The sequence below is a fragment of the Somniosus microcephalus genome, chromosome 3 (assembly GCF_052327205.1).
Source record: "Somniosus microcephalus isolate GS21.2 chromosome 3, FLI_Smic_1.0, whole genome shotgun sequence".
Taxonomy (NCBI): domain Eukaryota; kingdom Metazoa; phylum Chordata; class Chondrichthyes; order Squaliformes; family Somniosidae; genus Somniosus; species Somniosus microcephalus.
Genome location: NC_140989.1, coordinates 351,249,739 through 351,277,594, shown reverse-complemented (window position 1 = coordinate 351,277,594; position 27,856 = coordinate 351,249,739). Strand labels below are relative to the sequence as shown.

The 27,856-nt window shown below is 43.1% G+C and overlaps 1 long non-coding RNA gene across 1 annotated transcript; it reads left to right on the top strand.

The window, feature by feature from the left end:
• The first annotated feature begins 494 nt into the window (after positions 1 to 494).
• LOC147122341 (uncharacterized) lies at positions 495 to 27,856 on the top strand. The gene is made up of 2 exons (XR_015077736.1): positions 495 to 1,484; positions 17,516 to 27,856. It is a non-coding gene; the product is annotated as an uncharacterized LOC147122341 (long non-coding RNA).

Here is a 27,856-nt window from a genome sequence, read left to right as displayed (position 1 = left end):
AGGAGCAGAGAAATTTTGGAGTTACAAGTACCCAAATCATTACTTTAATACCCGTGGACTAGCTTTTAATAAATGGAATGTTGGCTGTTAACTCTCAAGGGGGGCTGGAATACAATGGGAAGGAAGTTATACTTTAGTTGTATAGAGCCTTCGTTAGACCCCATCTGGAGTACTGTATTCAACTTTGGGCACCCCTCCTCAGGAAGGATATATTTGCCTTGGATTGGGCGTGCTGCTGAGTCACCAGAATGATGCTCATATTCCCTTTTAATATAGAAGATTTAGGGATGATTTGACCGAGGTATTTAAAATGTTAAAAGGATTTGATAGGGTAGATACGGAGAAATTACTTCCTCTGGTGAGGGAATCAAGAACAAGCGGACATGATCTTAAAATTCGAGCTGAGCAACTTCAGGAGTGAAATCGGGAAGCACTTTTTCACAAAGTATAGTAGAAATCTGGAACTCTTGCCCTCTTTCCTCCCCTGCATGCCCCCAACTCTTTTCCCCCCCCCCCCCCCCCCAAAAAAAAAAGGCTGTAGATACTAGGACAGTAGGAGCTTTCAAGATTGAGATAAATAGATTTTTGTTAGGTAAGGATATCAAGGGATATGGAGCAAAGGTAGAAAAATTGAGTGGAGGTGCATATCAGGCATGATCTAATTGAATGACAGCAGGCTCGAGGGGCTGAATGCTCTTCTGTTATGTTCTTAAAATGGTCATATCTTTTCACATATTTAGAACACATTGCTGTATTGATGGGTATTAGCACCAAATGGATGACAAGACTAGATGCTGGCTCCAACACTTGCATTATTACGTAATCTAAATTGCTGTGGCTGTGTTTCAACAGGGTTCATCTAGCACAGCTTGTCCTTAATACCTCTCTATCTAATATCTGCCACTCAGTACCCTAGGTGCGATGAGCTTTATGTTAGCTGGTATTTTAAAATAATGCAAAAATTGCTAACACACAAAAAAAGTTTCTTTTTCACATTTGAAATAGATGAAATATTTACCTCTATTTGATCTGGTCAAAAAATTGTAGAGTTAATTTAAAAGGTGTTGCTCTTTATTTACTGAAATTGTGGCTAACATCAATACTTGAGAGTGGGTGGGATGTTGCAGTATTTACTTTATATAAAAAAAAATATATATTGCTTCCCACCCCCAAACAATTTCTTCTCCGTTGTGCAGGCGGTAACGTATGCTGAGATGGGGTTCAGTGGATGCCAGCTGCCCATTGGACCAAGTGGCCATTCGTCATGTACGGCAGGTTATTTTGGGGAGCGCCACAACTGAAGCTGATGAGCACGCAGTGCACTTCTCAGCTGTGGTCACCGGATAGCGATCAAGAATTGGGATCCTGGATAATCGTCTCCCCTCCATAACCGGTGTGTGGAGTCCAGTTATAGTGCTCCTCATACAAAAATCTTCCTCTTTGACCTGGCGAGGCTTGGAGTTGTGGCTTTTCTGTATAGCGGGGTCAGTAAAGCTTTACATTTTTATATATCATTGCAACATACACACCTCACATTTTACTTGTGTTGTGATTATTAATGATTTTATCATTTGTTCATTAGTCTCTTGCTACAAAATTAGACAGAAATGTGTTTTGTGGTCTCACTGGGCTCCAATCCCTACGTGGTGCTCCTATGGACCAAGAATTGAGGTCTAGCTCAGTGAGGCTGAGTCAACTGAGCTGGAGAAGATCAACTGCCATGAATAGTAAAAATTTATAAGGACTGGTGCTCAAGTGAGTGAGTGTCCATCATAACATGGAAGAAATTCTGTTTAAAATTGGCTGAACTACTGTAATCTAGAAATTTTTGCTGTCCATTCAGTTTTGCTATATTTGGGTCCACGCATTAAGTAAATTTAAATTTACATCGTTGATCAAACTCATGACATAGTATAGCAGGCAATATGTATGTGAAAATATATATATGAATTTTTAAAATTGGAGCAGATTGCATCCAAGAATATTTCAAAATGATAAGAACAGAAGTAGGGGAGCAACAATTGGAAAATTATGCAGCTCTTGAAATAGAGGAATAGTACCAACAGATTGTAAAATAGTTAATGTTCCAGTTTTTAAGAACAGTCAGAAGCACAATCCTGAGAGTAGGCCTACCAGCTTGACATGCAAAGGAATTTAAAATATTGGTGTCTTATTCTAAACATTAATTAAGGTATTGGCAATAATTCCAAGTGTTGCCTGGGTTTATGAAAGGCAACCCATTATTTGAGTATGTAATGGATTAGTACAGTAAATGATTGATTGTAATGTAAATATTGTATGTGTTGACTTTCATAAAGCATATAAGAAGTTGCTTCACAAGAGACTATTTTGCCTGAAGTGAAACCTCTTCGGATAGCAGAAGCAGCAATCCAGCTAAATAGTCAATGATAATTTGGCAGCTGTGACCAACCGAACACCTAGATCCGCCTTGGGGATCCAGCTGTTCAATGCTTAGTTTTCTCACCTCTGCCAACTCACGCAGGATGAGGGTGCCCGGGGTGCTGGCCCCTGGTACTTTGCCAAATTGTCTGTTCCTTATTTGTGACCCTAAACCAGGAGTATTGGCAAGTACTTGACTCAGGAGGATATTACAGTTAAACCCAACTTGTCCAACACATTTTCCAACAAGTCCCTGGACATCAACTGGCAGTAGGAATCCAGGTGTTGAAGCCAACTGCAGCTACCCCAGCTGAGAATGGGCTAACTCAGCATAGAATCAAACCTAGGAATTTTTCATCTGTGTGATCTAGTGTTTTACTAGTCAGTATCTTTATCCATTAGGCTATTGTGGAAGTTTAAAAACAAAAACAAAAAAATGATATTGTTGAAGTTATTAAAAATAGAATGGCTCAAATTTGCAAATGCTACCGTTATGAGAAAACCAGATGATTGGAGGAAAGGGGTGAAGTTCAGAGATGACTGCGCAGATGAATCACAAGACAAATATAATAGAAAAGTGTATTTGATATAGATGTAGGCACTATAAACAGCAAATATGATTTCAAAGTAAAGGGTATACATTTATGTAAACAAATGCAAAATACTGCGGATGCTGGAAATCATTTATGTATGTTGAGCGAGGGGGAAAAATTGTAGTTATAGCGTGTGTAGGGGGGGCATCTCTTAACTGGTTTAAGGTAATTCACCTGGTCAGCAGCCTTTGCCTGCACTCTGACCAATTCCAATCTTTTACCTGGTTTACGGTAATTCACCTGGTCAGCAGCCTTTGCTGCTACACTGTAAACCAATTCAAACAGCGGTTTCGAATTGCTACCCCACCTTCCAGTTCTGACTGGAGGGTTTATAATTAATGATATCAAACAGACAAATGGTCTGGATGAGAGAGAAATCAAGCTTTATTAACTAAAAGAAACGATACCACACGAACACAGTAATTACAGTAAAATGCTTAACGGGAAGGCAGACGGCAAAAACGAGGGGTAAGTGGCTACAATGTTAATTTAACAATCTTAGCAATATCCCCTTAAATCACCACCCCCCCCCCCCCAACTCCTGACTAGGTTGCCTTGCTGAGGAGTCAGAAAACCTGCTCACCTGTGGTCCAGCGAAGTATGAGAGAGATAGCTTTTCAGGAGCTATCTTTATACCTTGTGAGCTCCTGCTGTTTTGCTGTTTGCAAAATTCGCGCCCAAAGTTCCAGTATACAAGAAAAACGCTGTGATTGGCTGATTCAAAGTGGTTGGAATGGGTTAATGTGTCTGCACTGTGGGGCCAAAACGTTCCCGCCCACATCCGGAGCTCACCTGGGCTAAAACAAAAGGGAATCCAAGTGCCCTATTGTTCAGAATGATGGGTGATTCAAGCCCATCCATTCCTAAACTGTTGCATATCAAAGAGTCCTTTCCACAGTTTCAATGTGCCTCATTGTGAGTGCTTTGAATGGGTTTGGATTTCTGTATAAATAGAGGCGATTGTTCTGCGGTTAGTCTCAAGTGGGCTAATCTCTTAAGTAAATAAACATCCTGCAGTTTCTTAGAAGGGAACCTCCCTTTGATTGGCAGGTCTTTCTCACAGCCACTGCTAGATCCTCCCACACAGACATACTCCAAGCTGCTAGTTGCTCTTTTAAGCCTCTTGGCCATGCTTTCTGACGGCCATTTTCAAACTTCTTTGAAATATACGCAGTTCGAAACTCAGAGGTACCATTTTTAATAAAATGTAATGTCTTAGATTCTGATGTTGCCCAACTGCTGCTCTGCCCAACGCAGCTTTTCACGATTCTGGGTATGTTTTAAAAACACTGTCCTACCCAGAGGCAATTCAAAACACATGATTCTTCATCCACGATGTGGATCAATATTTTTCAATCTTCAGGGAAAATAGGGGAATTTTGCAAACCCCTACACGTGTGACTCCAAATATTTGAGCACATAATCTTGGGCTGATACTTCAGTGCACTACTGAGGGAGTTACTGCACTGTCGTAGGTGCTGTCTTTCAGATGAGCTGTTATACTAAGGTTTGGATGTAAAAGATTGCATGGCATTACTTGAAGAGCAGGGCAATTCTGATGTCCTGGTCAATATTTATCCCTTAACTAACTTAACTTTTTTTTTTATCTCATTGCTGTTTGTGGGACCTTGCTGCATGCAAATTGGCTGCTGCATTTCCCTACATTACAACTTCAGAAGGATTTCTTTGACTGTAAAGTGCTTTGGGATATCCTGGGGTTGTGAAAGGCTCTATATAAATGCAAATTCTTTCTTTTCACTTTTTAGTGACTAGTTAGCACAAATCTGTTTTGTCCTAAATAAAAATCCAGAGGTTGCTGTAAATTTTTGATCGAAGCAGTGCGAGCTTTTATATAATTCTCTTGATTCTGGTGCTGCCAAAATAACAACATAATTGTGGAAAGTGTTTCCTTTTTCACGAGGTCAGACTGAAACCTTTCCGGCTGTAGCAGTTCCTCAACCAGGTGTCTAAATAAAACGCTATCAACTGCCCATGTTAATTTTTTTAGAAATGAATTCCACCACTGATTCATATCACTGGATTGAAACTCTAAACTGCCTTTCTCTTTTAAGGGAATTTTCTGCACAGAATATCTGCCTCTAACCAACGGTTTTTAAGTTTAAAACCTTAAATGGAGATGGACTGAGAATTAGTGTATATTTTACAACATTTAGGAATATATAGAAATTTGTATGGATGCATTTCCTTTAAAAATATTTACGCATCATTCAATATTGTGACGGTCAAGTCTGAAAGAATCCTGCCAACTGTTGAGATACACCAACTATTTTATTCCATTAAAACCCCCCTTCCAAATCGACTAGACATAGAGTGCATCTTTAATTTTTTTTTGATGCCTTCTGTGAATTTGCTCCCTTTTACACCTTGATGTCTCCCTGTACCCAGTGTTCCCTCCAAGCTGCCCACGCAGCAATCGGGAAGGTGCCGCTCAGAAGCTGTTCCCTCTGAGATACCACGCGTGTGTGGTCGCGCAGCAAATTTAAAGGTGGTGCGCACAAAAGAAAAACATTTAGAGAATTTTTTAAGCCTTCCCCCCCCCCCCCCCCCCCCCACCCAGCATCCCGCCCCTGACTCTGCTACGTGACCGTTCGCAGGTCCCAGGGCATCACCTTGTTCAACGCTGATTTGATTGTCATAGAAACATAGAAGATAGGAGCAGGAGTAGGCCATTCGGCCCTTCGAGCCTGCTCCGCCATTTAATGAGATCATGGCTGATCATCCAAATTCAGTACCCTGTCCCTGCTTTCTCCCCATATCCCTTGATCCCTTTAGCCTTAAGAAATATATCTAACTCCTTCTTGAATATATTTAATGAATTGGCCTCATCTGCCTTCTGTGGTAGAGAATTCCCAGGTTCACCACTCTCTGGGTGAAGAAATTCCTCCTCATCTCAGTCCTAAATGGTCTACCCCTTATCCTTAGACTATGACCCCTGTGTCTGGACTCCCCCCGCCATCGGGAACATCCTTCCTGCATCTAGTCTGTCTAGTCCGGTTAGAATTTTATAAGTTTCAATGAGATCCCCTCTCATTCATCTAAACTCTAGCGAATATAAGCCCAATCGACCCAATCTCTCCTCATACGTCATTCCTGCCATCCCAGGTATCAGTCTGGTGAATCTTCGCTCTGCACTCCCTCCATGGTAAGAACATCCTTCCTCAGATAAGGTGACCAAAACTGCACACAATACTCAAGGTGTGGTCTCACCAAGGCCTTGTACACCTGCAGCAAGACGTCATGTCTTTGCAGCACACAGACCATACTCCCTAACCTGACTCAGGCAGATCTTTATTTTTCAAGGCTGAAGTCAACATTTTGTGCTGTCCCATGTCTCTGCAATAACTTTTTGGTTTTAACTTTTCCCCACCTGAAAAGGATGGTGTATTCGCAGGTGAATCCGAACTTATCAACTAATTACTGGAATGTCTTTTAATTAGGTCCAATGTCCAAACTGACCGTTGCCCTTCTGCATTCATTATTAATAAAATAAAGCAAGCCTGTCTTATGATTACACTTTTAAAACTCACTTAACAGGCAAAAACTAAAAGTTAATATTACTACAATATAAAGAGACTTCAAAGCAGTCTACTTAACCCTTTCCTTATACTTACCACTGGCAAAGTGAATTGGTGCAGATTTGAAATCGCACCATTAAAATGCCCAGAGTTTTGAAGCACAAAGCATTTAGGTCTCTGGAAAAAGGGAAGAGAAGGCGGTTAAGAAGGCAAATGGTATGTTGGCCTTCGTAGCGAGAGGGTTTGAGTACAGGAATAAGGACGTCTTGCTGCAGTTGTACAGGGCCTTGGTGAGACCACATCTTGAGTATTGTGTGCAGTTTTGGTCGTCTTATCTGAGGAAGGATGTTCTTGCCATGGAAGGAGTTCAGCGAAGATTCACCAGGCTGATACCTGGGATGGCAGGAATGACGTATGAGGAGAGATTGGGTCGATTGGGCTTGTACTCGCTGGAGTTTAGAAGAATGAGAGGGGATCTCATTGAAACTTATAAAATTCTGACAGGACTGGACAGACTAGATGCAGGAAGGATGTACCCTATCGTCGGGGAGTCCAGAACCAGGGGTCACAGTCTAAGGATAAGGGGTAGGCCATTTAGGACAGAAATGAGGAGGAATTTCTTCACCCAGAGAGTGGTGAACCTGTGGAATTCTCTACCACAGAAGGCAGTAGAGGCCAATACATTAAATATATTCAAGAAGGAGCCACACAAAAGATTATTGCTTAAGATAAAAAATCACGGGATTGGGGGTAATATTCTGGCATGGATAGAGGATTGGCTATCTAACAGAAGGCAGAGAGTTGGGATAAATGGTTCATTCTCAGACTGGCAATCAGTAACTAGTGGTGTTCCGCAGGGGTCAGTGCTGGGTCCCCAACTCTTTACAATCTATATTAACGATTTGGAGGAGGGGACCGAGTGTAACATATCAAAGTTTGCAGATGATACTAAGATGGGAGGGAAAGTAGTGAGTGAGGAGGACATAAAAAACCTGCAAGGGGACATAGACAGGCTAAGTAAGTGGGCAGAGATTTGGCAGATGGAATACAATACTGGAAAGTGTGAGGTTATGCACTTTGGCAGGAAAAATCGTAGAGCAAGTTATTATCTTAATGGCAAGAAACTGGAAAGTACTGAAGTACAAAGGGATCTGGGGGTCCTGGTGCACGAAACTCAAAAGGTTAGTATGCAGGTGCAGCAAGTGATTAAGAAGGCCAATGGAATGTTGGCTTTCATTGCTAGGGGGATAGAATATAAAAATAGGGAGGTATTGCTTCAGTTGTACAAGGTATTGGTGAGACCGCACCTGGAATACTGCGTACAGTTTTGGTGTCCATACTTAAGAAAGGACATACTTGCTCTCGAGTCAGTACAAAGAAGGTTCACTTGGTTAATCCCGGGGATGAGGGGATGGACATATGAGGAGAGGTTGAGTAGATTGGGACTCTACTCATTGGAGTTCAGAAGAATGAGAGGCGATCTTATTGAAACATATAAGATTGTGAAGGGGTTGGATCGGGTGGATGCGGGGAAGATGTTCCCGATGATGGGTGAAACTAGAACTAGGGGGCATAGTCTTAGAATAAGGGGCTGCTCTTTCAAAACTGAGATGAGGAGGAACTACTTCACTCAGAGGGTGGTAGGTCCATGGAATATGCTGCCCCAAAAAGCTGTAGAAGCTACATCATTACATAAATTTAAAACAGAAATAGACAGTTTCCTAGAAGTAAAGGGAATTAAAGGTTACGGGGAGCGGGCAGGAATTTGGACATGAGTCTAGGTTCGGATCGGTCATGGCCCTGTGGGTAGCGGAGCGGGCCCAGGGGCCGTGTAGCCTGATCCTGCTCCTATTTCGTGTGTCTAATTCTGTTAGATTCAGGAGATGGTTCTGTGATAGTGGATTGGCGGTTAGGATCAGATCAGCCATGATCTTATTGAATGGCGGAGCAGGCTCGAGGGGCCGATTGGCCTACTCCTGCTCCTATTTCTTATGTTCTTAAATCTAAAGGGATCAAGGGGTATGGGGAGAAAGCAGGGACCGGGTACTGAATTTGGATGATCAGCCATGATCGCATTGAATGGCGGAGCAGGCTCGAGGGGCCAAATGGCCTAATCCTGCTCCTATCTTCTATGTTTCTAGAAGTTAAATGACGGGTGTCTTCAAAAACAATGAGTTCAGTAACTTTATTTTTAAAGTAATTTTGTGGATTGTCCTTAACTGTTGATTTCTATCTACATAGATCTGTCACAGGAATTGCATTACTCAGGATGACTCTCGGGATACCAAATTCTATTTTTTTCCAGCCTAAAGCCACCAAATTTAGTATTACTGTACTCCCACTTGTATTGCTTGTGTCTCGGGATCCCTGCTGATAAACAAGAGAATTGAGATTTATGAGTTTATTTCATTCACAAGCTGGGACATGTGAATCAGGTCATAAATCCAGAGGTGAACAGGTATACAAAGCCGCAGAGATTTCCCCTTATGTAAAACTGGAGAAGCCCAGGATCCCCAACAGACAAGCATGCAGTGTGTTTTTGAACTTACTGGTTTTGAGTTCCCTGCGGGTTTGCAGCTACCATGGTTGCACACCTGCTCAGATCCATTAACCACCTATACCCAATGCTGGGGTTTGTGGGGGTGGGGGTGAAGTGCAATGTTTGTAGCTGATGCACTGATATGCATAGGCCACAGGAGGCTCATATTATCATGCACTGGGGCCTGTTGTGCATAGCAGGGGTGTGCCTATCCCAGGTAGGTGCTAGGCTTGTTCTTTTTTTTGAGGTCCTTGTCCCATAATGGGGTCTTGGCGCCCATATAAAATGGACGCTGGATGATAGACGTATTTAGGCATGTTGGTTCCAGTTCTTGAAGGCTTGAATCTAATTGGTGGTTGCATTAAGTAGCTGAATGTTGACCCAGCAGTTTCATCCTTCATTTTGTGATGTCCTTGGGTTTCACTACTGCAGCTATTTGCATCTTAAAGCCGCACCTCGTCTGCCAGCTGTGGGTGTTAGCTGAGGGAAATATCCTTGAGCTTTTGCGTAGGTAAGATTGTGGAGTATCCAGATGGCTCGATCTACTGATTCTGGGGAAAGAAAGGCAAGATCAGAGGCAGCAAAAGTTACCGTGGCAACCTTCCCGAGCCCAGCAAATTTCTTCCTCACCTGCTCCCAGGATCAAGCCAGCGGTAAGGCAGCCAATGTGCACACAGCAGGGTACCGCAGAGAGAAATGAGATTAATGAGCAGATAATTGTTTTTTTTTAGCGGTTTTGGTTGAGGGATAAATATTGGCCAGGACACTGGGGGGAAAACTCCCCTGCTCTTCTTCAAATAGTGCCATGGGATCTTTTGCATCCACCTGAGAGGGCAAGTAGTGCCAGAGTTTAACATCTCATCTGAAAGACATCACCCCTGGCAGTGCAGCAGCCCCTCAATACTGCACTCAAGTATCAAATTACACGCTTAAATCTCTGGAGTGGGACTCGAACCAACAAACCTCTGACACCGAGGTGAGAGTGCCACTACTGAGCCAAGGCTAGCATCTTTATATACATATTTTGCCTTCCAAGGTGCTTCCAATTTCTCACCAAGTAACCATTCTTCATGTATGAGTCCAGAACTGTCAGCAGGCTATTTATACAGGAGGGTGGGAGCAAGCTTCTAGATTTAGGTACGGCCGACTTCAAGATGAGACAAAGACTGTCCACCGTAAACTGGGCAAATCTATTAAAGGGTAAAACGACAGTGGGAGGTGTACAAAAAAGAATTTAAGGTGATACAGAACCAGTTTATACCCCTATTGGGCAAGAGCCCTACTTGCCCAAAAAAAAGCCATGGATTTAAAAAAAAATTCGTTTATGGGATGTGGGCATCGCTGGTAGGGCCAGCATTTATTGCCCATCCCTAGTTGCCCTTGAGAAGGTGGTGGTGAGCCGCCGCCTTGAACCGCTGCAGTCCGTGTGGTGAAGGTACTCCCACAGTGCTGTTAGGGAGGGAGTTCCAGGATTTTGACCCAGCGATGATGAAGGAACGGCCGATATATTTCCAAGTCAGGATGGTGTGTGACTTGGAGGGGAACTTGGAGGTGGTGGTGTTCCCATGCGCCTGCTGCCCTTGTCCTTCTAGGTGGAAGAGGTCGTGGGTTTGGGAGGTGCTGCAGTGCATCTTGTAGATGGTACACACTGCAGCCACGGTGCGCCGGTGGTGGAGGGAGTGAATGTTTAAGGTGGTGGATGGGGTGCCAATCAAGCGGGCTGCTTTGTCCTGGATGGTGTCGAGCTGTGGTGAGAGAGGGAAACCAAGGAATTGTTAGCCTAACATCTGTTGTTGAGAAATTACTAGAGTCTATTATTAAGGATGAAGTGACTGAGCACCTTGAAAATTTTCCACTGATCAGAGAGCCAGCATGGATTTGTAAAGGCCTGACGAACCTGATTGATTTTTTTGAAGAGGTGACTAAAGTAGTGGACAGGGGAATGTCTATGTATATTATTTATATGGACTTCCAAAAGGCATTCAATGAAGTCTCTCATAAGAGACTGTTAGCTAAAGTTGAAGCTCATGGATTTTAGAGCAAATTATTGACCTGGTTCGGGGATTGGCTGAGTGGCAGGAGGCAGAGAGTAGGGATAATGGGCAGGTACACTAATTGGCAGGATGTGACTAGTGATGTCCCACAGGGATCTGTGCTGGGGCCTCAACTATTCACTATTTATTAACGACTTAGATGATGGGATAGAGAGCCACATATCAAAGTTCGCCAATGACACAAAGCCAGGCAGCATTGTAAGCAGTTTAGATGGAAGCATAAAATTACAAAGAGATATTAATAGATTAAGTGAATGGGCAAAACTGGCAAATGGATTTCAATATAGGCAAGTGTGAGGTCATCCACTTTGGACCTAAAAAGGATAGACCAGAGTACTTTCTAAATACAGGAAACTCTTTTTTATCCGGCACCGACGGGACCGGCGTGGTGTCGGTTGATCAAAAAGTCCGGATTACAGAGGTATACTTTATCAAGGTACGAGAGCCCCGTACACGGCCACAGGTGCAGGAGCCCCGGTTACACGGCACTTGTGCAGGAGTCCCGGTTACACGGCCACAGATCCAGGAGTCCCTGTTGCACGGGTACAGGAACCCCGGTTACACGGCCACAGATCCAGGAACCCCGGTTACACGGCCACTAATATATGGTAAAACTTACCTGAACCTACTCCTGCATTTTGCCGGTTAAAAGAGAGTTTCCTGTAGTGAAAAGCGGAGGTCCAAAGAGACTTGAGGGTCCAGGTACACAGATCATTAAAATGAACAGGTACAAAAAATAATCAAAAAGGCTAATGGAATGCTGGCCTTTATATCGAGAGGACTAGAATACAAGGGGGTAGCAGTTATGCTGCAGCTGTACAAAACCCTGGTTAGACCACACCTGGAGTACGGTGAGCAGTTCTGGGCACCACACCTTAGGAAGGTTATATTGGCCTTGGAGGGAGTGCAGCGTAGGTTTACCAGAATGATACCTGGACTCCAAGGGTTAAATTACGAGGAGAGATTACACAAACTAGGGTAATATTCCCTAACATTTAGAAGATTAAGGGTTGATTTGATCTAAGTTTTCGAGATATTAAGGGGAACTAATAAGGTAGATAGTGAGAAACTAGTTCCACTGGTTGGGAAATCTAGGATTAGGGGACATAGTTTAAAAGTTAGAGCCAGGCCTCTCAGGAGTGAAGTCAGGAAACACTTCTACACGCAAAGGGTGTTAGAAGTTTGGAACTCTCTTCCAGCAGTATATTGTTAATTTTAAATCTGAGATTGATGGATTTTTGTTAAGCAAAGTTCACAGAATCACAGAAACCCCACAGTGCAGAAAGAGGCCATTTCGGCCCATCGAGCCTGCACCGACACATATCCCACCCGATCCCCGTAACCCCTACACCAACACATATCCCACCCTATCCCCACGTATTTAATCCCCCTAACACTAAGGGTCAATTTATCATAGCCAATCAACCTAACCCGCACATCTTTGGACTGTGGGAGGAAACCGGAGCACCCGGAGAAAACCCACGCAAACACGGGGAGAATGTGCAAACTCCACACAGACAGTCACCCGAGGCCGGATTCGAACCCGGGTCTCTGGCGCTGTGAGGCAACAGTGCTAACCACTATGCCTCTGTTGTTAAGTTGTTAAGTGATATGGAGCTAGGTCACAGACCAGTCATGATCTCATTGAATGGTGGAACAGGCTCGAGGGGCTGAATGGCCTCCTCCTGTACCTATGTTCCTATATTCCCAAGAGCAGTAATCTCAGACAATACCAATCCTATCTTCATGCAACATCATCTTACCTTCCAGAGGAGGGAGAGAGGTCTTTCGGTACTGATCAAGAATTCTCATTGATTTTTCTCCTCACTCCAATGGCACTGAGGCCAATTGTCGCACTCATGGGCTAACCCAGTTCTAACCAAGGATTGAACCTTCCTGATCTATGTTATTCAGCACCACACCAAGCAATGCACTTTAACCAATGCCCATGTGAACCAACTCCCAGTGAATTAAGTTTTATGAATGAAACAACAAAGATTTGCATTTATATAGTGTCTTGAATGTAGTAAAACGTCCCAGGAGCGTTATCAGACAAAATTTAACACTGAGCCACATAAGAAGCTATTGGGACAGGTGACCAAAAGCTTGGTCAAAGAGGTAGATTTTAAGCAGCGTCTGAAAGGGGGAGAGAGAAGAGAAGCAGAGAGAATTTAGGGAGGGAATTCCAAAGCTGGGCCTAGACAGCTAAAGGTACAGCTGCTAGTGGTGGGGCGAAGGAAATCGGGAATGCACAAGAGGCTAGAATTGGAGGAACACAGAGATCTCGGAGGGTTGTAGGGCTGGAGGAGCTTACAGAGCTAGGGAAGGGCAAAGCATTGGAGGGATTTAAACACAATAATAGTCTGAAATTAATTTAAATAAGACAGTAAAAGAAAAAAGAAAGACTTGCATTTATATAGCGCCTTTCATGACCACCGGACGTCTTTACAGCCAATGAAGTACTTTTGAAGTGGAGTCACTGTTGTAATGTGGGAAACACGGCAATTTGCGCACAGCAAGTTCCCACAAACAGCAATGTGATAATGACCAGATCATCTGTTTTTGTTATGTTGGTTGAGGGATAAATATTGGCCAGGACACCGGGGATAACTCCCCTGTTCTTCTTCGAAATAGTGCCGCGGGATCTTTTACATCCACCTGAAAGAGCAGACGGGGCCTCGGTTTAAAGTCTCATCCTAAAAACCAGCACCTCCGACAGTGCCGCACTGGAGTGTCAGCCGAGATTTATTATGTGCTCAAGTCCCTGGAGTGGGACTATGAACCCACAACCTTCTGACTCAGAGGTGAGCATGCTACCAACTGAGCCACAGCTGATACTGTACGATAGCAAAATACTGCAGATGCTGGAAATCTGAAATAACAACAGAAAATGCTGGAAAAACTCAGCAGGTCAGGCAACATCCGTGGACAGAAATTTGAGTTGACGTTTCAGGTCGAACCCTTCTTCAAAACTGGAAAGAAAAGATAGATTGGAGGCAGGGCTGCGATCGGACAAAAGAAACAAAAGAAGTAAAAAAGAGACAATAAAAGGTATTAGAAGCTAGACAAGATGGTAATAGGCTGAGATTGGGTGTAAAGTGTACTGGCAGGGCAAGGGATAGCTGCCAGGTGTGAGAGTGAAACAAAAGGAAAGGGGGGGGGGGAAGGAGTGGAAAAATTACAAGAACAAATGAAATAGGGGCCGAGGTTATGATCTGAAATTGTTGAACTCGATATTGAGTCCGGAAGGCTGCAGAGTGCCTAATCGGAAGATGAGGTGCTGTTCCTCGAGTTTACGTTTAGCTTCCGTGGAACAATGCAAGAGGCCAAGGACGGTGAGGTCCGAGTGGGAATGGAGCGTTGAATTAAAATGACAGGCGACCGGAAGCTCGGGAAATTTGAGTTGACGTTTCGATACTGTATTTGTTTTCCTGCTTGTTACAATTGGCATTCTGCACCAATATTTTCACAAAGTAAATTTGCACCAGTTCATGCAACACAATCCCTCAATCAGCAGGTAGAGGGCACCATAACTATAATTCTTCAGCTAGAAATGACAAGCAACGAACAGAGTATTTTTTATATATATAAATATACACACACACATTAGAGAGCGATATTATTGTTTGATAACCCAATAAACTGCTTAGATATTATGAAATACATTTTTCTGCAGCATTTAAAGGAGAGAAAAAATGTTAGTAAAATGAAAGGTTGTACATTTTCTTAACTATAACATAAATAGTAAATAGGATGTGAAGAGTTCCCTGAATCTAATGGCTGCGGCTAGTAATTTTCTACTATCACTAGTTGACAATTGTAGCTAGTAATGTATGGTAATTCTTCCACATCAACAACAGCGAAAAGCTTTTTTAAAATTTGTTCACGGGATGTGGGCGTCGCTGGCCAGGCCAGCATTTAACTGTTGGAAAATGAATGACTCGTACCAGGCTTTGACAAAGTTTTGTACGCACGTTGCGGGTGTCAGCAGCTATTTGTTGGCATTATAGATCACATTTAATGCAGCAGAATGCCATTTAATTATGTCATAATGCCAAATTGTCAGCAATGTACGAGGCACATGAGCAGCTCCATGCTGATTAATTCTTGAGGTCATGGGTTGAGGCGCTTAATCAAAATGCAAGTGCCATTTATTGCATAAACTTATGGTGTTGAAAGAATTAATGATGAACTTTAGAATGTCAGAAAGATTAGGGCCATATTATCCTCTAGGTGCTAAGTTTAAGGAAAAGTTAGTTATGACTTAGATAGACAGGTGAGAGAGAATGGTAAAATGTGGCGATGGTCTTTCCGTCCATTTTAACTGTTGTTCAGAGTCTGTCTCCCAGTCTAAAAATGGGTGTGTAGAAATTAGGAAACAACTCATGACCGTTCAAGGCCCATTCTGGGAACGTTGTGCAAAATGTTGGGTTAGTTGTACAAATTGTATCTGACGGGCGTATGAATATTTCTTTTCCAGTGCAAAGACAATGCAGTTAGCTCAGATTGTGATGCAGCTGCAGCAGGAGATGCTTAATAGAAGCCTAAAACTTTACAGAAACCAAGGATTTCAAACATACACAGCTGAGGTCTGAGTGATTTAGAACCTTTGTAATAGGCAGTAACGAAAGGATTTATAGTCAGGCCTTCAGGTCTTGCCACTGCCGATTGCTAATCTGAAGAAGCTATTTCTTTATAAAACTATTCATTCTGCCAAACATTTGAAGTGAATAATTAATGTAGTTCTTTGTGAGTTACACAGGCTTTTAGATTGATCTCGTGTTTTGTGAAGGAATAAAGAACACGTGTAGGATTCTCCCTCCCTCTCCCCAATTGACTATTAATGATAGCAAAATACTGCAGATGCTGGAAATCCGAAATAACAACAGATAACGAAATATCAAGTCTTGATAAAGGGTTTTGACCCGAAACGTTGACTCTAATTTCTCTCCACGGATGTTGCCTGGCCTGCTGAGTTTTTCCAGCATTTTCTGTGACTATTAATGATGGTAAGGAAGATTGGAACTAAGGGCAAGGATTTGGAGGTATCAGTGTAGCATTGACACAAGTGAATAGTGTAGAGGATATTCCATCCCCACAGACTAGGTGCAGTAGCCATTGCCAGCTAGCTCGGTGCAGCCAGAGTTTGAGGAGTGTGCCTAAGAGGCTGCACGAACTGATTATGTTCAGAGAGCTGAAGATATTCACTTGGCTTTACTTTGAAAGAACTGACCCTTTTTTTTTGCAGCGTGAAAGACCACAATACATATTAAAATTAGCACAATTTTATTGTCTGTCATTGGACGTGGCGCCTGAAGGCATATGCTCTAAGTCTGCTTTTCTGGTGCACCTTTGAGTCATAAAATTCTTGCCCCCTTCTCCAGGTGCCCTACTCCTACGTACTCCCCCAGCTGAAGGAGAAACAGTGGTGGTTAGCCCCTCAGCTAACTGACCGGCCATATTGGATTTGTCGCAATGCCTAACTGCACGTGTAACTTCCTCTGATATACCGGCATCAGTGCCTGGGGAGCTGTTTACTTGAAGCACAAGGGGGGGCCTCAGTGTTCTCGGATGTGCCACCTGCATTCTCTTGTACAGTGCCACTGACATGAGTGCCAGCTAGCTGATCTTGCGCATCTTCACGTACGCCACTGTTGTAGGATACATGCTCATGAGCCCCAATAATCTTTCTGAGCATCAAACAGTAGTCAGGGTATGAGTTAGCTGAATTTTTCCTTATTTAGTGGTTTGTGGCTGCTCCCCACAGGCTGTGACTGGGGCAACAACAACTTGCATTTACATAGCACCTTTAATGTAGTGAAACTTCCCAAGGCGCCATGGAATGCACACAGGCAAATGCCCGCTCAGCTTTGCTTATGTGTTGTTTAACATCCTCTGTTTGGAAAACAGGCCCCTAAAGATCTGAATTCTGATGCAAGTCAGAAAGGTAATTGCTGGGCCTCCATCCTCCACTTATTCACCCCTTATCACCTCACCTTTTCTGTCCCCTCACCCCCAGTGCCCTGTGCTTCCTCATGCACGTCACTATATATGCTTTGTGAGGTGTCTGAAACTAGTGGTGCTTGCTTAAATTGGGCGTGGTGCTCTGTTGACTACTACTCTGCAGCTGAAGGCTAATTGGTTCAGTGAAAAGAGCAGAGGAGAAATCAAAAGTATATAAATAGACTTAACCGCGTGATTTTGTTGTCCTGACATCAACTATTAACCATTTGTGAATTAGTGTATCAACACATTGATGTAGGATATGGTAGACATCCTGGAAGAATTGACAAATATAGTACGTACTGCTTCCTCTGCACATCCATTCAAGTTCATCTGACCGAATGCCTTTGAATCTCCTTATTAATGGAACAATTCTGTTTTCACATACAGTAAACTCTTTCGTATCCTATGGGACCAGGATGGTGCTGGTTGATGAAAAATTCTGGATAACAGAGAGGTATACCTACCAAGGCAATTTTTAACACAAACAAAAATAAAAACCACTGACTAACTCGGCCACCGCGGGAGACTCGGACTCAGCAAAACGAGTGCTGGATGGATTCGGCAAGATTACCGGTTATCTATTTTGCTGGTTATTAAAGTATTCCGGATGATTAAGTGCCATTTAAACAAGAGTTTACTGTATTGGGTTAATTGTTTCTCCTGGGAAGCACTGCCACCTGTTGCATGCGGGTGATCTTCGACTTCCACAGCGGAGAAGCCATGCCGCCCGCCCGCCTGCCCATTGTTGCCGGTGTGAGGCTGACAAGCCGCCGACAACTGCGAGCGCAAAGCGGGCACCCTGCCGCAGTTCGCCGGTTGTGGGAGGGCAGGACATCATCCACCTCCCATGCTCAGCCCAGCCGGCAGGTGGGGGGGGAGGCTATCCACGTCTCTTCCCTCAGACGGGCTGGCAGGGGGCTGGAGTTTTCTGTGGTCCTGCTCCTGCTCTTCCTAGCCCAACAAATTAGGTTACTTGAGCCATATCGTGAGCGGCCCCAGTGGCCCCTGGGAGGAGCAGACCGCTATTTAGGCCACTCGGTGCCGCCTGGTATAACTGGGCAGAGCGAGCACGGTGCCTACTCTGCCCCTTTGTTCCTGACAATTGTAATCCGTGTTCTACAACCAGCGTACGATCCTGATTTGTATATTTAAGCAGCCTCTTGCCTCTTTCAGGCAGTAAGGGTGCTGGCCCCATGTAAGGCCTGCTTGAAAATTGCATCAGGGAGGACTGGGTATCAATGGCTGAGGTGTCCGCACAATATTCAATTGGTAAAGTCCGTTTTTTTAGGTGAGAAACGGGGGTGGAGGGGCGGAGGGGCAGCAAGTTGCAAATCAAACCCACCCCCTCACCCCACCCCTTCCAATTAGGAGCTTGTTTTGTAAAGTGATTTGGCAGTTTGAGATGCTTTCATTGTTTGGTATGAGTAAGCATTAGCCCTTAAACATCAAAATCACACATGTCCTTCATCTCCTTATTAACAGAAGGTAATTTGGCACAGGCATTCATTCCTTAATTGACTTAATTGAATGAGGATCCCTGATGATAATCGCTCAAACTTTGGTGGCCGTGCCTTCTGTTGCCTCGTCCCTAAGCTCTGGAATTCCCTGCCTAAACCTGTCTGCCTCGCTACCTTTCTTTCCTCCTTTAAGACACTCCTTAAAGCCTACCTCTTTGACCAAGCTTTTGGTCACCTGCCCTAATTTATTCTTATGTGGATCGGTGTCAAATTTTTTGTCTTAAAATGCTCCTGTGCAGCGCCTTGGGGCGTTTTACTACGTTAAAGGTGCTATATAAATACAAGTTGTTGTTGTTAATGTCAGTAAAAAGTAGCCCTTTTAATAACCCATATATCCATAGCTGTGACTTGCTTTACCGTGACACCAGCCTTGGTTCAGTGGTAGAACTCCTGCTCTGAGTCAGTTGATAGTCGGTTCAAGCCCCACGCTCGAGATTTGAGCACATAATCTAGGCTGAATGCTGCACTGTCAAGCTGTTGGCTTTTAGATGTGATGTTAAACTGCAGGCCCTCTCTGCCCCCTCAGCAAAAGATCTTATTGGCACTAGTTAAAATAGAGCATGGGAATTCTCCTGGTATCCTCCCCAACATTTAGCCCTTGACCAAAAACAGATTACCTGGTCAGTTACCTGATTGCTGCTAGTGAGACGTTGCCATGTGCCTGCCTCCATCACAACAGTGACGACACTTCAAAAGTACTTCATCGGCTGAAAAAGCACTTTGGGATGTGAAAGGTTGCTATATAAATGTAAGTTCTTTCTTACTAATAATGGCCCCTTTCATGCCATGAAAATTCTTCTGAACCTTCATCCAGCTCCTCACACTATTGGACCCTGAGTTTACCTGCTCTGTTCTGTATCGCCATGCCCAGGACGCCAAAAAGATTGTTATCTCTTTCTAAAATATCAGCGTGGTTTGGTTGGTAGAATTCAGAGAATCAGAATCCTGGAAACTTACAGCACAGAAGGAGGTCATTCAGCCCATCGTGCCTGTGCCGGCTCTTTGGAAGAGCAGTCGTGCTTAGTTCCATGACGTTTTGTCCGTAACCCTCATCCTCAGGTACCTGCCCATCTCCCTTTACAAATTATTTATGGAATCAGCTTCCACCACCTCGTCAGGTAGAGTGTTCCAGATCCCGACAACTTTCTGAGTGAAAACAATTCTCCTCATCGCCCCTCTAGATCTTTTGCCAATGATTTTAAATCTATGATCGCTGGTATTGACCCACTCGCCAGAGGGAATAAATAGAAACATAGAAGATAGGAGCAGGAGTAGGCCATTCGGCCCTTCGAGCCTGTTCCGCCATTCAATGAGATCATAGCTGATCATCCAAATTCAGTACCCTGTCCCTGCCTTCTCCCCATATCCCTTGATCCCTTTAGCCTTAAGAAATATATCCAACTCTTTCTTGAATATATTTAATGAACTGGCCTCCACCGCCCTCTGTGGCAGAGAATTCCACAGGTTCACCACTCTCTGGGTGAAGAAATTCCTCCTCATTTCAGTCCTAAATGGCTTACCCCTTATCCTTAGACTATGACCCCTGGTTCTGGACTCCCCGGACATCAGAAATATCCTTCCTGCATCTAGTCTGTCCAGGCCTGACAGAATTTTATAGGTTTCGATGAGATCCCCTCTCAATCTTCTAAACTCCAGTGAGTATAAGCCCAATCGACACAATCTCTCCTCATACGTCATTCCTGCCATCCCAGGTATCAGCCTGGTGAATCTTCGCTGCACTCCCTCCAATAATTTTTCTCTATCGACTATCTAAACCTCTCATCATCTTGAAAACCTCTATTAGGTCACCTCTTAACTTTCTCTGTTCCAAGGAGAATTCTGGCCTCCGAGTTACTTTAATATCCACCTGTGCAGGATCATGGTCTAAAATCCCATTGTATGGTTTGAAGAGGAAGAGGTTCTCTCAGTGTTTTTGGCAAACATTCTTGCCTTAACTAACACAACCAAAAGTAGATTAACTAGTCATTCATTTCATTACTGTCGGTGAGATTTTGCTGTGTGCAAAAATGGTTCACCAAAACTAATTGTAATTCATTGGATGTAATTGTTTTGGGATGTTTCCGAGGGTTATGATGAGGTGCCGTGTAAATGCCAACTCTTTCTTTTGACTCTCATCGACGAGCACCTCCAAGCCTTGATCAGTAAATTGGGGGTTTGTGAATCTCATTAGAATGGTTTTATATACTCTGTAGCTGGATAAATAAATGGCAACTGAGATAATTGACAAGTGTGAAAGGAACATTGTTCCAGGTCTATCGTGATTAGATAGTTATCCGTCCTTGCCTCTGTTCACTTTGTCTTTCATGGCATTGTTGTCAGCTCCAGTATGCCAGACGCCATTTTTACTTGGTCTTTAAAATATCCCTTTTAAATGAATTAACAATTAAAATCCGTTCGAGTTCGCAATGTTGACTTCACCCTGTCCCTGTGATGTGATTGCCTGATGCATAAATTATTATACAGTATAAATTCAGCTGCCTTGCCCGCACTAGTGGACTGAAAATGGCAAATGTGTCAGGATAAGGCGTGGAGCTCTTGGGCACAAATATAACAGTTGCCATAATATGAAAGGAGTTGCTGAACTTTGATTGAAAGCTTCTTCCAAGTCTTGATGATAGTGGCTTTAGTGTGTGGGAGCTCATTTATGAAGAGATTTAATAGTTGTTTCCTATTCCTCTGTGTTCTCATTTACTTACAAATCAATATAGGCTGTAACATTGATTTTTTACCCCCCTTAGTTTTTCTGTTATGCTAGTTGTCAAGAGATACAGAAATGCAATACTGATTTGCTAAGTAATAAAAGCAATTCCTACAGTAAGGGGAGCGTCTATCTTGTGCATTTTAAATAAAACTTCTGTATCTTAGATGCCGTTAAAGTTTTAAAGTCATGAGCAGGAGGGTTTGTGTGAGAGATGTGCATTGTTTTTGCCTCATCCGTTGATATCTATTTTCAAGATCTAACACCAGATTCAGATGAACAAAGTGCTTTGACCCATTTTAGCTCACCTCTCCAGAACCAACTAGAGTCCATCTTTAGCACTCTAGGTACAGAGCTGCGCCCACCAGAGATGTAGATCAAAAATTTGGGCTGTTTACCTTTTACGTGGCCCCCTACGATTTTCTGTCCACTAGAAATAATAAATAGATGTGCTTCCAAATTCCTGATACGCATGCCCAACATGTAAAGCTCTGCACCAGGAGTGCTAGAGACGAGGTCCACTGTATTTTTTAATATTCATCTGAGTAGGTGGACAGAATCTTGAAGAGCCAGGACTATAATGTCTTTGTTCTGGTTCAGGTTTATGATCAATGTTACCTCTAAATTTTTTGCGCGCGGTACCTTTAAGTTTGCCGCGCACACGCGGTATCTTGGAGGGAATAGCTTGTGAGCGGCCTGTGCGGTACGTTCCCGATTGGTGCACGGCCACGCACAGCTTCGAGGGAACTTTGTTTATGATACAATGGCCCAGAAAATCGGGTCTCCACGGGTGAGTACACACGGGATACTCACCCGTAGGCCCAATGGAAGTGCCGGTTTCGTGCATGCACTGCACATGCGCGGGAAACCGAAACTTCCGTTCCCTTAAAGGAAGGGGTTCAGAGGTCAAACGCGTACGCTGGAGAGGCAGCGCATGCGCATGGAACTTACGTTTTTTTTGCAGGTTTCTCCGGGAGGGGAAGTCTCCAGGAGTTACACTTTTAAAAAGCAGGCACAAGGCCTGCTTTTAACAAGGTAAGTGGTGAATTAATTAAAATTAAAACATTTTTTCCAGAGGTTTATTATTTTTAAATACTTTAAAGAAAGGTAAGTTTATTTTTAGCCCCGTTAGAAAATGTAATTAATTTTTTCAAAAATTTAAATTATTGTTTAAAATAGTTATTTTATGTAATTTATAGTTATTTTAAAAATGTGATTAAAAAAAATGTATTTGAAGTTTTAGTGATGTTTTGGGGCTTATAGTATTTATAGGTTGGACAGCTCTTCCTGTCAAATTTATGAATGAAGCGTTCCCTGCTACCATTGGCTCTCCATGGCCCATGTGATCCCAGGAGACGCATCGAACTAACTGCGCCCCTGGGATACGCAAGCACTACGCGCTGGCAGTTGGAGGAGGCCCAGGATCGGAATCCCACGCGGTCCCACAGCTCAACGGCCGGCGCGCTAGGTAAGTGCAGGTCGGAGGCTTGCACCCGCGGGAAGCCCCCGACCCGAATTTCTGGGCCATTGCTTCGTGTCACGCTCAGTAAGATAGATAGGCCCTCTCCATATGCTTCTTAAAGGCCGTCACTGCGGAACAGGCCATGCCCGGCCTTCTCGTCTAAACCCATGCTGAGTTTCTGTAAGCGGACTGCACTTCCCATGGACTGAAACTTGCCTTCTTTATTCTCTGCTGCACCGGGTTACCTGAGCCCAATAAGTTGCTTACCGGAGAGCATGTAGGAAGCTCACTCCTGGCAACTTGGAAGATGCTCACAACAGTATCGACTAAGTTACCGTCTAGATTTACTCTTCAATACTTATTACATTACTTGCGCTGAGTTAATACGTTAATTGTCTTCTACTGTCACAGAATTTAACCAATTCACACTTTCACGGCAAGAAGCTTGTCGAGAGTCCCTGTTAACAGCAATTTTACAGTTTTATGCATCTTTCCTGCTGCCTGTTTCACATAAAATCTTCCACTTTCCTGTTCTCTGATTCAAGATTTTTATGTGTCTGCCACTAAACTTTGCCAAACTGCACATCAGAACACTGACTTGTCCCTGCTATAAACTCCCCAAGATGTCTTCACAGGCCAACAGCGTCAATAAACTAAGAGCGGCCTCCAATAATCCCGTAGTACATGATGCCCCTGCATTTTACCCCTAAATCACACCCAAGGGGGAGCATTCTATCTGTCCCAATAAATGAAAAGGTTGATAGGATAGCACCAAATATACAGAAAATCAAATCAGTCTGGGTGTTTGACATCCAATCATAGAATTATACAGCACAGAGAGATGCCATTTGGCCCACTGTGCCTGTGCCAGCTCTTTGAAAGAGCTCTCCAATTAGTCCCACTCGTCCGCTCTTTCCCCATAGCCCTGCAAATCTTTCCTCTTCAAGTGTATTTTCAATTCCCTTTTGAAAGTTACGATTGAATCTGCTTCCACCGCCCTTTCAGGCAGTGCATTCTAGATCATCACAACACGCTGCATTAAAAAATATTCAAGTGGCCTTCCACCTGTCACTCCCTCTGATGTCAGGAATGATATTTTTTGAGGTTTCAATTTTAGCAATCTTGCTTTAAAGGTATCAGAAGTGCTGGGTTTCTTGCACTGCAGCTTGTGTTCCAGAGCAACCTTTAGTCTATTGTCAACAGGGTCCCCATATTTCAGACTTCAGCCTGGGGACTTTAGTTGCCATATAATCCCTGAACAAAGCGAGACAGTTCATTACATGAGCTACTTCTTTGTTTTCCCACTTTCTTTGTGGAAATGCTTGTTTTCCAGAACCCCCCCCCCCCTCAAAAAACTGATTACTTGGGCAGCTTTAACTCCCGATCCCATCTTGCAAGCCTTACAGGTTTTCTGAAATCCCATGGAAATTGGCATTCAACATTGGAGTTCACTACTTGTAGTCCAACTGGCTGCTCTTTGGGGTCAGTTACAACTGCACAGATTTGCAGTCAAGCCAAGCAGACTTATTATGACCGTGCTTCAGTCTGCCACTGTCTATAATTTAGGCTAATAAAAGTGTTAGCATCTGTGTTAGTGTTAGACCATCACAAAGATGATCTCGAATGTCAGGAATGTAAAAAAAATACATATATATATATATTAAAAATGTAATGTTTCTATTGACAAGTATTAGTTACACTGGTCTTAAACCATCAGAGGCCACAAGAGGATCATAAGGGCTTCGCTAGACTCCCCCCATTGTGTTCTAGCTTGTTGTTTATAGAGTCGTTCTTATCTAGTTGTGCAATGTCCGCCTTGCATTGAATGCCCCTCAATTTTTGTGAACAGTAGATTGAAATATAATATTAAAAATAAATTTCTTTATGCACAGCTGCTAATTTTATAAAGGATGGAGATGTTTACTGCTGGCAGGGTTGGGCTTTGAAGCTCTATGTGGTGCCCCTTGCAGTGGGTGACACTTGTCTGAGTCCCATGCTGAGACTGCACTGTATGGGAGACACTGAGCAGGCATCAGACACCTCCCACACAGACGGAGGGAATTATTTGAAGGAGAGTCGCCTCCAGGCTGCTGTCTCCTCGTGGTCCTCACCGAGCAGTGCTGGCAGAAGTCTGAGAGTAGATTGGCAGCCTGGCTTCTTGGCCACAGGATGTGTGTGGACCAGGGCAAAGATTGTTTACAAGCTCTGATACTGAATTTCAAATTTTAAACTTTAATTTTTTTAAGCACTAAAGAGGTGGCAGACATTAAAATAGAAATTTTAAATACATGGGGGTAGATTTTGACTTTGTGTGATAGTGTAAAATGGAGTGGTTTGAAAGCACTTTGCAAAATTCACGCATTTCATTCGCACTTCATTAACTGGGAGGTGCAGAAAACGTGGATAAACTCTACAAACCCAAGTATGCATCTCTGCTGATGAATAGATTAATCATCAGAGGGTTGCCATTACACTGAGCAGTATAAAGTAGCATTAAAACACTAGAAATACCAACCAGAGGAAACCTTCAGGAAGACATTTCCAATGTCGTAACACAGCAACAAAGGCAACTCTTCCTCCTAAAAGAAATTTAATAAAGCATTTACACCTGAAATTATAAGATTCAAAACTGCATAAGAGATTTTGCACAGATAGAAAGCAAAATCTAATATTTAAATCAGATTTTAAGGCTATAAAGGTATGTATATTTAAAACAGGGAACGATAGCATAGTGGTAATGTCACTGGGCTAGTAATCCAGAGGCCTGGACTAATGATCCAGAGACGTGAGTTCAAATCCCACCACGGCAGCAGGGGAATTTCAATTCAGTTAATTAAATAAATCTGGAATAAAAAGCTAGTATCTGTAATAGTAACCATGAAACTATCGGATTGTGGTAAAAATCCATCTGGTTTACTAATGTCCTTTAGGGAAAGGAAATCTGCCGTCCTTACCCGGTCTGGCCTATATGTGACTCCAGACCCACACCCTCTGAAATGGCCTAGCAAGCCACTCAGTTGTAAAAAAAACGCTATGAAAAACAATAAAAATAAAACCGGACAGACCACCTGGCATTGACCTCGGCACTGGCTACAGACCTAGCCCAGTCGACCCTGAAAAGTCCTCCTCACCAACATCTGGGGACTTGTGCCAAAATTGGGAGAGCTGTCCCACAGACTAGTCAAGCAACAGCCTGACATAGTCATGCTCACAGAATCATCACTCCCTCCACCACTGGTGTACCATGGCTGCAGTGTGTACCATCTACAAGATGCACTGCAACAACTTGCCAAGGCTTCTTCGGCAGCACCTCCCAAACCTGCGACCTCTTCCACCTGGAAAGACAAGGACAAGGGCAGCAGGTGCAAGGGAACACCACCACCTCCAAGTTACACACCATCCTGACTTGGAAGTAGGTCGCTGGGTCAAAATCCTGGCACTCCCTCTGCAGCGGTTCAAGAAGGTGGCTTACCACCACCTTCTCAAGGGCAACTAGGGATGGGCAATAAATGCTGGCCTTGCCACCGACGCCCACGTCCCATGAATGAATAAAAAGAAAACGCACCTATGTATTATAACTACACTATACAAGTTTTCATGAGCTCCTTTGCTAGGTTCAGCTGATGGTCATCTTTTGGTTGAAATCCAAACACAATGCAATAATTTCTAATGTTCGACATTATGACTGGAGTAATAGTTTCCTGGTCACAGCCGACATACTCTCGGTTCAATGGCTTTAAATGCTAGAGCTCGTAATCAGTTTAAAAATCTCCAGTCAATAAAATGTTTCATCGACCAAATACTCAAAGGAAAGGAATCTAGCTTTCATGGTGGTATAAATGTTATCAAGAGAGGGGTTAAAGTTTATTAGTGAATGTGTAGTTAATGTTTTATTTGGTAGGAAGAAAAAGCTTGTGAAGACTTTGCCATTATAAATTAATCTTTAATGAAAAGCTCTCCACTGAAGAACAGAATGTTCAAACCTAATGTAGCAGATATAAGATATTCTGAGTTTTGTCTGTTCTAACATGCCAAGAAAACCCACAGGCAATTCAAGAACATAGGCATTGCCCAGATCTGCCTTCCAGCAGTCTGATCTAGAGACAACGTTCTCATTAGCTTTTCTACACAAAAATAAAAATAAAACATTAGCTTTTTAGCATAAATTCAGTCAAGATGAAAAGTATACTTACCATATCTAATTCTGTGTGGTTAATAGTTCGTTACAGGAACAAGATCAATTAGAATCTTCAGATTAGAAGACCGTGTACTGACGAAGTTTATTTAAAGAACTACCTGACTAATAGTGGTAATCTGAGACCATATAACCCAGCCGAGTCCCAAGTGTCCTGCTATGCAAGCAGAGAGAAGCCCACAGGCAGTCCCTCCAAGGTGAAGATGATGGGCACCTGTCCATCCTAAAAGTACTAGCACATATCCTGTGCCAAGCAATTTATCAACTGCTTTTCCTTCCCTATAGATGCACAATATTGGCGCTTGGTTTTCCCGAACAGGTAACTTTGGGATTTCATTGTACTGTGTTTACTAGATCCTCATTTATTCACCTTAAATTAGCTCTCTAAAGAGCCACTGCCCAACTAGAACCACTTTGTTTACCAAAACAATATCTTGAAAATGGCACTGGTGCTAAACGACCATCATTATTTTCAGTCCTATTCTCTGCAATGAGCCCAAACGGAAATCTTATTAAATATGAATGTGCTTAGGGTGTAAGTTGGTTAAATATTTACAGCCTTGATGTTAATGTATAATCTTTTTACCATTACCAGTCAACTGAAGTGATGCTACTGCAATAAACCTTGTTGTTACTTAATAGATGACCACATAATTACAAACTATGGTGTTATCTTGCACACACTGTGATCACAATTTCCCATTAATTTAAGAGAATATACAGGGAGATTGTTTAAACAATTGTTCAGAAATACAGTGAAGCCTGTCAGTTGCTGGACCAGAAGTTTATCTTCATTGAAGAAACTCAATAAAATGAAGGTTTTTTAAAAAAAAAA